Source organism: Juglans regia, chromosome 13 (assembly GCF_001411555.2).
Source record: "Juglans regia cultivar Chandler chromosome 13, Walnut 2.0, whole genome shotgun sequence".
Classification (NCBI taxonomy): domain Eukaryota; kingdom Viridiplantae; phylum Streptophyta; class Magnoliopsida; order Fagales; family Juglandaceae; genus Juglans; species Juglans regia.
Window position 1 is genome coordinate 1,215,195 of NC_049913.1, and position 8,914 is coordinate 1,224,108.

The 8,914-nt window shown below is 31.4% G+C and overlaps 1 pseudogene across 1 annotated transcript; it reads left to right on the forward strand.

The window, feature by feature from the left end:
- The first annotated feature begins 3,039 nt into the window (after positions 1-3,039).
- Positions 3,040-8,013, forward strand: LOC108996190 (annotated as a pseudogene). Its single transcript, XR_001996963.2, has 6 exons — positions 3,040-3,337; positions 5,149-5,462; positions 6,095-6,269; positions 6,366-6,567; positions 7,273-7,487; positions 7,675-8,013. The product of XR_001996963.2 is annotated as a methylthioribose kinase-like (transcript).
- Positions 8,014-8,914: the final 901 nt, after the last annotated feature.

The following is an 8,914-nucleotide window of genomic DNA, read 5'->3' on the forward strand; positions in this document are numbered from 1 at the left end:
CCCGAATAGTCATTGATGTATCTCGCACTAACGTGCATGTGGATCTTGTTGTTGCTAGTGTATGCGACACCATCCCTGTCGTCGATAAACAAGCTCATTTTTGCAAGTTCTTTCTGTCTATTGCATTGTTCTGCTGGAAGATTCCAAATATGGAATTCGTAGTAGAAACCAACGTTTGCCTACTATACTCAGATCCAATTTCCTTATCAAAGCGAGGCCCACCAGGAGTGTTTCCGACAGTATTTGTGACAGTGTAGCCAACCATATAGATGCCTTGAATGGCTGCTAGAATCACTAGGAAAGAGAGGATGAAAATATGGTGAGCCATGGCTATCTTGTACTTTGCTTTTCTTAAATTTGTTTCGGTTGTTTTGTTAAACTTTTTTTTCTCTCATTTCTTAAAATTCAGTAAAACATCTTAACTCAAATCAATTTATTATTATTCATATAATTATGATCTCATCTCATTCTCCAAGTACCCCCTTATTCAACTTTTATGGTTAGTTTGGACAGGGAGGTATTATCATATATTTTAGATATTTTATTCTCATTACTCAAATACAAGACATTTATCAATTTCAAATTTTTAATTTCTTTTTTTATCTAATCATCACCTAACCATTATCCAAACACAAAATTTAATAAAATTTTTCCAAGCTTCTTAACAAAACAAAAAAAAAAAAAAAAAAACAAAATTTTCAAATTTTAAAACAAAAATAATAGTAAAATCTATATTCAAATAATTTTTTAATTTTATAGTATAATTATTCGATTTCTTCTATATCATTTCTCAAAATCCAATATAATGTCCTTTTTTTTTTGCACAACGATAGTTTGCTAATTTGACCAAAGGGTTTTTGGACGAGACTTACAGCAGTTAAGGGTGTAAGTTTACCGATTTGGATCAACCGGACCGAATGGTTTAGTCCTAACCGGATCAAACTGATAAGTTTCGATCCGGTCTCGATGTGTGATGTTTTTGGATCAGACTGAAGTATATATAGCTTTTGAAAATATTTTTTTATATATCATTTTATATAATAATTGTATAAGTTAATTATATAATTTTCATTTAACCTATCGATCATATGTATTTGAAGATTGGATGATATTACTTTTTTTAATTTAATTTTCTCATTTTTTTATTTTTAACTTTATTATGATGATTGTTATTTCTTATGGATGGATATGGATAATTTTGATATTTTTTTCAACTTTTTTTAGGCCAGTTTCAAGTACAAAATGTGCAAATAAAATTAAACAGATAACATTAAAAAATGTAAAAATTGTTATTTTGTTTTTTTGTATAGTTGAGTCGAGAATACATATTAAAAGTAATTTTAAATTTTTTTATGTTTGCCTATTTTATACTGATTCGGACCAAATGGACTGATTAGATCATTAGCTTGATCCAGAAAAAAGTAAACCGAATTTTTCAATGCGATCCAAAAATCTTTCTATGAACCAATGGACCGAACCAATTAGACCGATAATGGCAGCAAATGTATAACTGGTTACCTAGTATAATATTATAATCTCAACATTGACAAAGTAATAAGATATGGTTTCCTTGATGATAGAGTTATGTGAGAATCATGGACATAGGTGATGCATGCGAACTCCTACCAGAGGTGTAAATCGGTCCGGTTTGGATTGAATATCCACAGGAATTGGATCGTTAGTTATCGATCCAATCGGTCCGGCTTAATTATTTTATTATTTCATTTTTTTCAAATAAATTAAAAAAAAATTATTTAAATTATTAAATTAAAATTAAGTGAATTATGTAACTAGCTCTTTAAAAAAATTATTTTACTATAATTATATTTATGATATTAATAATTACTACTTACTAATTTAGATTTTACTGTTTAGTATGCATAATTATTAATAATGTCATACATTTTATATATAGTTAATGAATATATACTTACTAACTTAGGTATTTTAAAAAAATTATCTAATTATTTTAATTAAGTATAAATAGTAGAGTGTGCATGAATGTATGATGTATTAACTACATATAATGACATAAATTATCACATAATTATGATTTATTATTAATTAATAGCATATATTATTTTATATTTTATATGATCAATGATAATAATTTAGATAAAAATTATATCATTAACTTATATAATTATTATATAAAAATAATATATTAAATTATAAAAAATATTTTTAAAAAATATTTATAACAATTCGGTCCGATTCGAACAGATTTAGTCTAAAATTTACAGACTCCATAACCGGACCAAAATTCATTAGTCCATATATTTTCTGCTCCAAAATTCGGTCCCGTCCAGTCGGTGTCGCCGGTCTGGACGGAATTATTCCTAATCACCGTGAATCGTGCCCGTTTCAGATGGCTTGTTCGAAGCCCAAGGTAAGTGAGAATGGAATCTTTGATCAACCCCTTCCATTTAACCCATGCCTTGCCTCCCCACGATGATTTTTTATTTTATTTTCAATCGATATGGTATTTCTCTATCTTAAATAGCTAGCTATTTAAATAGGAATAATTCTATTTGTTATATTAATAGAATATGTTATATCAATAAGATTTATTTATTTAAAATATGTTATATCAACAGGTCTTCCGTGAGAATAACCAAGTTTGATGGTGAGATCGCTACCACGAGACGACAGTCACCGAATTAACCGACTGTTTTGGATATTATAGGATCTCAGAGAACAGGTCTCCTCCCATCACAACCTCGGGGGTTGCCTTGAACACACATTTCGAATAGTCCTATATATAAACGACCAAGTTCAATGTATCCTTTTTCTGTTTGTTCTTTTTTCTCAAAAGTCGTACTCTCCACGCCTATCATTATGAAAAGTGTTATATATTTTGACTGTTTATATATTTTATTTTATTTTAAATTTTTTTTATTTAATAATTAAAAAATTAATTTTTAATATATGAATGTATTTTTTATATCTTTTAAAAATATTAAAAAATTAAAAAAAAATTGTGATAACCGCACGCCCAATCGTCAAAACTGGCCAGGAGACTAGCACGACTTCTATCATTATTTCCTTTCACCAATCCAATTAGCCAGGAATCACACCTCTTCCAGAAACCTCACCCACTTGCCATTCTTAAGCCCCACAGATCCCAGGGTTTCGCCCACCACCTGTCCCAATGGCTTTCTCGGAGTTCAAGCCGCTGGACGAGAAGTCCATGATGGAATACATAAAGTCCGTACCCTCCCTCTTCTCTAAGCTCGGAAGTAACCTCGACGACGTCACTATTAAAGAGGTCGGAGGTGGTAACCTCAATTTTCTCTACATCGTCCTCGGCCCCGCCGGCTCTCTAGTCATCAAACAGGTTTTCATTTTTCCGGAATTTGATATTTTTTGTCCCTTATGTATAGGAGAACATTTCATTTGTCGTGCTGTGTATATATAATCGGTATAAATTTCGGTAGATTGTTTGTGCCCCTTTGGATTCAATAACAAGTACTAGTTTACTAGTACATGTACGCGTTTTGACAGCTGATTTTATGGCCCGTTTGGATAAACACTCTGAATTTATCTCATTTAATCTCATCTCATTTTATTTTTACAACTTTATCAAATTCTTATACAAAATATAATAAATAATTCAATTTGTTCAAATTTTAAAATAATAATAATATTAAAAAATAATATTATAATAATATTTTATTTAACTAATCTAAAATCATCTTATCTCATCTCACAATACAAACGAGCCCAGATATTTGGGCCAATTTGGATTCAATAATAAGTACTAGTTTTCGATGAACTGGGGTCTTGGTATATCGGATTTCATTTACTGTAGATACTGAGCTGAATAAGGTTGTAATCAAACCGAGCCAAGCCGGTCTTTGGCTTGTCGAGTTCGGCTCGACTCTAAATACTTGAGCTCAAGCTCGAGATTATTTTTTATATTTTTTGTTCGAGCTCAACGCGATAAGTTAAACTTTCAACTCGAGCTCGAGCTCGTCCCACAAACGAGTTCAAGTCGAGCTAAGTTCAAACTCGAGCTCGAATTGTTTATTTTTTGAATAAAATTTAATAAATAAAAAATTTAATATTGAATTTATATAACTAACAAATAGAACCTCTATTGAATTATAAAATTTTTAAAAATTTATAAATAATTAATATCTAACTAGTTGATATTTATTCAAAATAACAATATATTATATTTCTACGTATATTATTAATACATAGACTTAATATGATAGCACATATCTATTTCATATATGATTCACACATATAGTATATGAAATTATTAAATTTTATCGACTAATTATTATATAAATTATAAAATATACTTATGAAATATATTCACTATATAGACATAAGTAATTAGATTACATATTATATATTTAATTATAAAAGTGGTATGCTTATATATATATTTGTATATATACATAGGTGAATGTATATATTTATCAATATATGAATAAGTTTTAATCTAGTCGAACTAACGAATCGACTCGAGCATAAACGAGCGGGCCTTAACGAGTCTTAGCTGAGTTGAGTCGAGTTTTGTCGGATATGTGTCATTTACAAATCGAGCGGATATTTGTTTTCATGAATGAGTTTTTTTTTTTTTTTTATGAGTCGAGTTCGATTCAAGTTGAACCAAGCAAATACCGAGCTGCCTAACGAACATATTGGTTCATTTACAGCAGAGCAGAAACTTGTATAAAAAAAGAATATTGGAAACGGGTTTGATGCAGAATAGTGAATAAAGCACCCTACTATTTCTTCTAAGGTAATTTCACTTCCCACTTAATCAAAAGCTCTTCCGTCATAATCCAGTCCATTTGACCCCTTCCAGTTTTGTAGACACAGAACCTTGAATTTGTATGTCTACATTAAGACGTAGAATTATTTTACTCCTATGAAACACATTGAATTACATAATAAAGGTTATAGCATATTGTTCTACTGTCAGTTGGTCTAGTTCAACCTCAATGAATTGTAGCAAACTGAAAAATATCTCATACAATCTCTATTCTCTCACATTCTGGCGCCTTAGTGTTACAGACTTCATAATTATTAAAAGACTTACCTGCTATGTTTTTGTTGTTTTCTTGTAGTCAACGTGTATAATTAGATCCCTCCATGTGCGATGATCAAATTCTTGGTTGCATGATTGTGCAGGCTCTTCCATATGTACGTTGTATAGGGGAATCTTGGCCTATGACGAGGGAACGGGCATATTTTGAGGCACTAGCTCTGAGAGAGCATGGTCAATTTAGTCCAGAGCATGTGCCTGAAGTTTATCATTTTGATCGTTCGTACTATGTCTTTGATTGGCATGCGCTACTTAGAGCCTCCACATATAATCCTGAGAAAAGGATTGATTGCTGGTATTGAGTACCCCTTTCTGGCAGAACACATCTCAGAATACATGTCAAGGACTCTTTATTTCACATCCCTTCTTTATCGTACCACTACGGATCACAAACATGCTGGTATGTGCTGATTGTCTATTGCCTTCGAGGTTTCACATACTTTTTCTACTACGGATTCATATTTTCATTTGAGGTGTTATCCTGACAATGCATAGTTAAGAACTTATATTGGATTTGGAAGGTTTTCTATTAGTCTGTCTTCAAATTTTTGTGTATTTGTTTACCAATACGGCAATATCTTTCAAGGATATATTTAATTGTGTGACTAATTTTGGTTTACACATTGCAAAGTAACTTTCCTGTGAAGGTTTAACTTGATGTTTTCCAAGGTGCTGATGATTTTTTTAATTATGAGAGCTTTGAAGTGTACCAATAGGTTGATTTAAGATTGATAAGGTTGAGAATAGTCTTGCTACCTCTGACCCATTTTTTATCACATGCCAGGTGGGCAACATTAGGTTGTCTAGAGGTTAGTTTGAACTTTAGTCTGTAAAAGTTGATTAAAGTGGATAGCCTTGTTTTATTTTACCTACGTGCCCGTTCTGTGAATTCTTTTCCCACACCCACTGTCTTTAGAGCATGATTTATGTTATGATTTGGTGAGTTTTATTGGTTCTGTACTTATAATGTTGATTCGTATGTATATGATCTGTCTCGTAGTCTTACTCATGCTATTGCTTGCTTATATGCAGTTGCTAAATTTTGCGGGAATGTGGAGATGTGCAGGCTCACCGAGCAGGTGGTTTTTTCTGACCCTTACAAGGTTTCTGAATATAACCGTTGGACTTCCCCTTATCTTGATGGTGATGCTGAGGCTCTTCGGGAGGATAATATTTTGAAAATTGAAGTTGCTGAGTTGAAATCCAAGTATTGTACCTCCTTTCATTTACTTTCTTTTCAGAACATGTGGCGGCTCTGTTGTTTTTAGTATTTTATGATATCAAAGAGTTGCTTTCCCTTTAGGTTCTGTGAAAGAGCCCAGGCACTTGTACACGGAGATCTCCACACTGATTCTATCATGGTTACTCATGAGTCGACTAAAGTTATAGATTCCGAATTTGCATTTTATGGGCCTATGGGTTTTGACATTGGAGCATTTCTGGGAAACTTGATTTTGGCTTTCTTTGCACAAGATGGACATGCTGATCAAGTGAATGACAGAAAAGTATGTCTCCATTTAGTAATTTCCTGTGTCTTTTCTCTATGCTTCTTGTTTTATTTCTTAATGCATTTAGTTGTAATATATTTGATGGTTTAGAGGCTAATTTTTGGTAAAGTAATTTACAGGTTTTGGTAAAGTAATTTACATGTCATAGTCTTTACGTCCTGATTGTTTACATCACTAGTGTTTGTCTTGATATATTTTCAGGCCATTCTAGATTTAGGTGATGTTTTTATTCTCTTTCTTTTTTCTTCAGAAAATGATCATTTACTTGTTTTATATAAAATATATTTACACACACACTGTACTTGGGCTTTGCCTCTTTTTATGAATAAAACTTCTTGATTACCTATTAAAAAAATATTTGCACACACACACACACATATAAATAGATGCCTTTTTCTTTTTTTCATTGTATTTTGATTCATTTGAGTTGTAGAGTTCAGATGTTTTTGGTTTGGGATCCACTTGTGTTTTCAAGTACATATCTATTGCTCCTGGACTTTTGTCTTTAGAAAAAAGTATTTTTATCTCTTGGTTGCATTAAATGTGAAAACCTTTTAGTTATGTTACTGATGTATTATTGTTGTTGCTGTTGTCGTTGTAATTGTTATTTTTATCAATGAAACTATTGGTTGCAGTTTCCTTACATGAAACTATTCTTCATTTGTTTTTAAATGTTCATATCTTAATTACATTGTTCTGCAGACATATAAGGAGTGGATTTTGAGAACAATTGAAGAGGTTTGGAATCTATTCCACAAGAAATTCATTGCACTTTGGGATGAGCACAAGGATGGTTCTGGTGAGGCATATCTTCCTGCAATATATAACAATCCAGAGCTTCAGCAGCTTGTACAAAAGAAATTTATGGAGGATTTGTTCCATGACACCCTTGGATTTGGTGCTGCCAAAATGATAAGGTAACAAAACGAATTACAGATTCTAGATAGAATGATGGTCGATCAACGAGGAAAAAAAAAGCAATTACACTGCACATTCGGGGTTCATATGTTGCTCTTGTGGGATAATTCCCCTAACGTTGATCCTTTTATGATCTCTAATGAGATTCTTATTCTAATATCTGTTGGGCAACTTTCTGATTGACAGGAGAATTGTTGGTGTGGCACATGTTGAGGATTTTGAATCAATCACTGATGCTAGGAAACGAGCGGATTGTGAACACCGGGCTCTTGAAGTGGCAAAGTTGCTTCTCAAGGAACGGAGGAAGTTCCAGGCCATTACCGAAGTTGTTTCGGCCATTAAAAAACTCTAGTCTGACAAAGTTTTGGGTGAATGATAGTTTGCTTTAGTATCCGTCATGAGACTCTCCAGATGTTTGTATTGAATGAACTGTTACCATGTATATTCTAATGTCAACCTCAACAAAGAGTAATACAATCTGTTGTAGTCCAAGAAAACTACCGAGTCTGCCACTGGTCGATTAAAGATATTTATAGATTTTCTTTGCTTTTGTTTGAATCTTTTTATTTCCTTTAATTAAAAAATGAAACAAAAACCGAGCTGTATATAGAGCTGAGCAAAAATCCGACTCCGAATCCGACTCCTCTCCGGGTTGGAGTCGGAGTTTTTTTCCCTATTGGATGTTGGAGTCGGAGTCGGAGTAGGAGTCATTGAAGAACCGACTTCGACTCCGACTCCACTCCGATCGGCCTCCGACAATCCGCCTCCGCCTCCGACTTGGTCCTCCGACTCCGCCTCCAATTTTATACATATTTTATAAAAATGTGTTTTTCTATATATTAATCATTTAAATTTTATACAACTATATCTTTTATAGTTAGTTAAATTCAATAATATACTAGTTAAATAATATATTTATACTATAATATATAGACTAAATTGACTAATCAAGAATAATAGTTTAGTATATGACTATATGTAAATATCATACTAATGGATAAACACTGATCTATAAATTTAGAATAACATATAATACTAATGTATAATAACTAAAGTATTATTTATATAAATTTTATATAACAATATCTTGTATTAATTATATTTTTTGACTTAATAAATTCTCAACATATTCCTTTTGATAAATATATTAGTAATACCAATATACATTAGTATATTAATTAGATTTATGGTCTAATACTAATACTATTTGTAATCCACTTTAACTAATACTAATATTTATACTAATACTATTATAGACTATAGTTATAACTTATAGTATTATACCTATACTAATATAGTTATACTAAATCACTATAACTAAAATTAATGTAGTTATACTAATCATTATAACTATATATAGTATTAATATCACTACTAGTATAATATAGTATTAATAATAACTAATACTAATATAACTATTAGTATA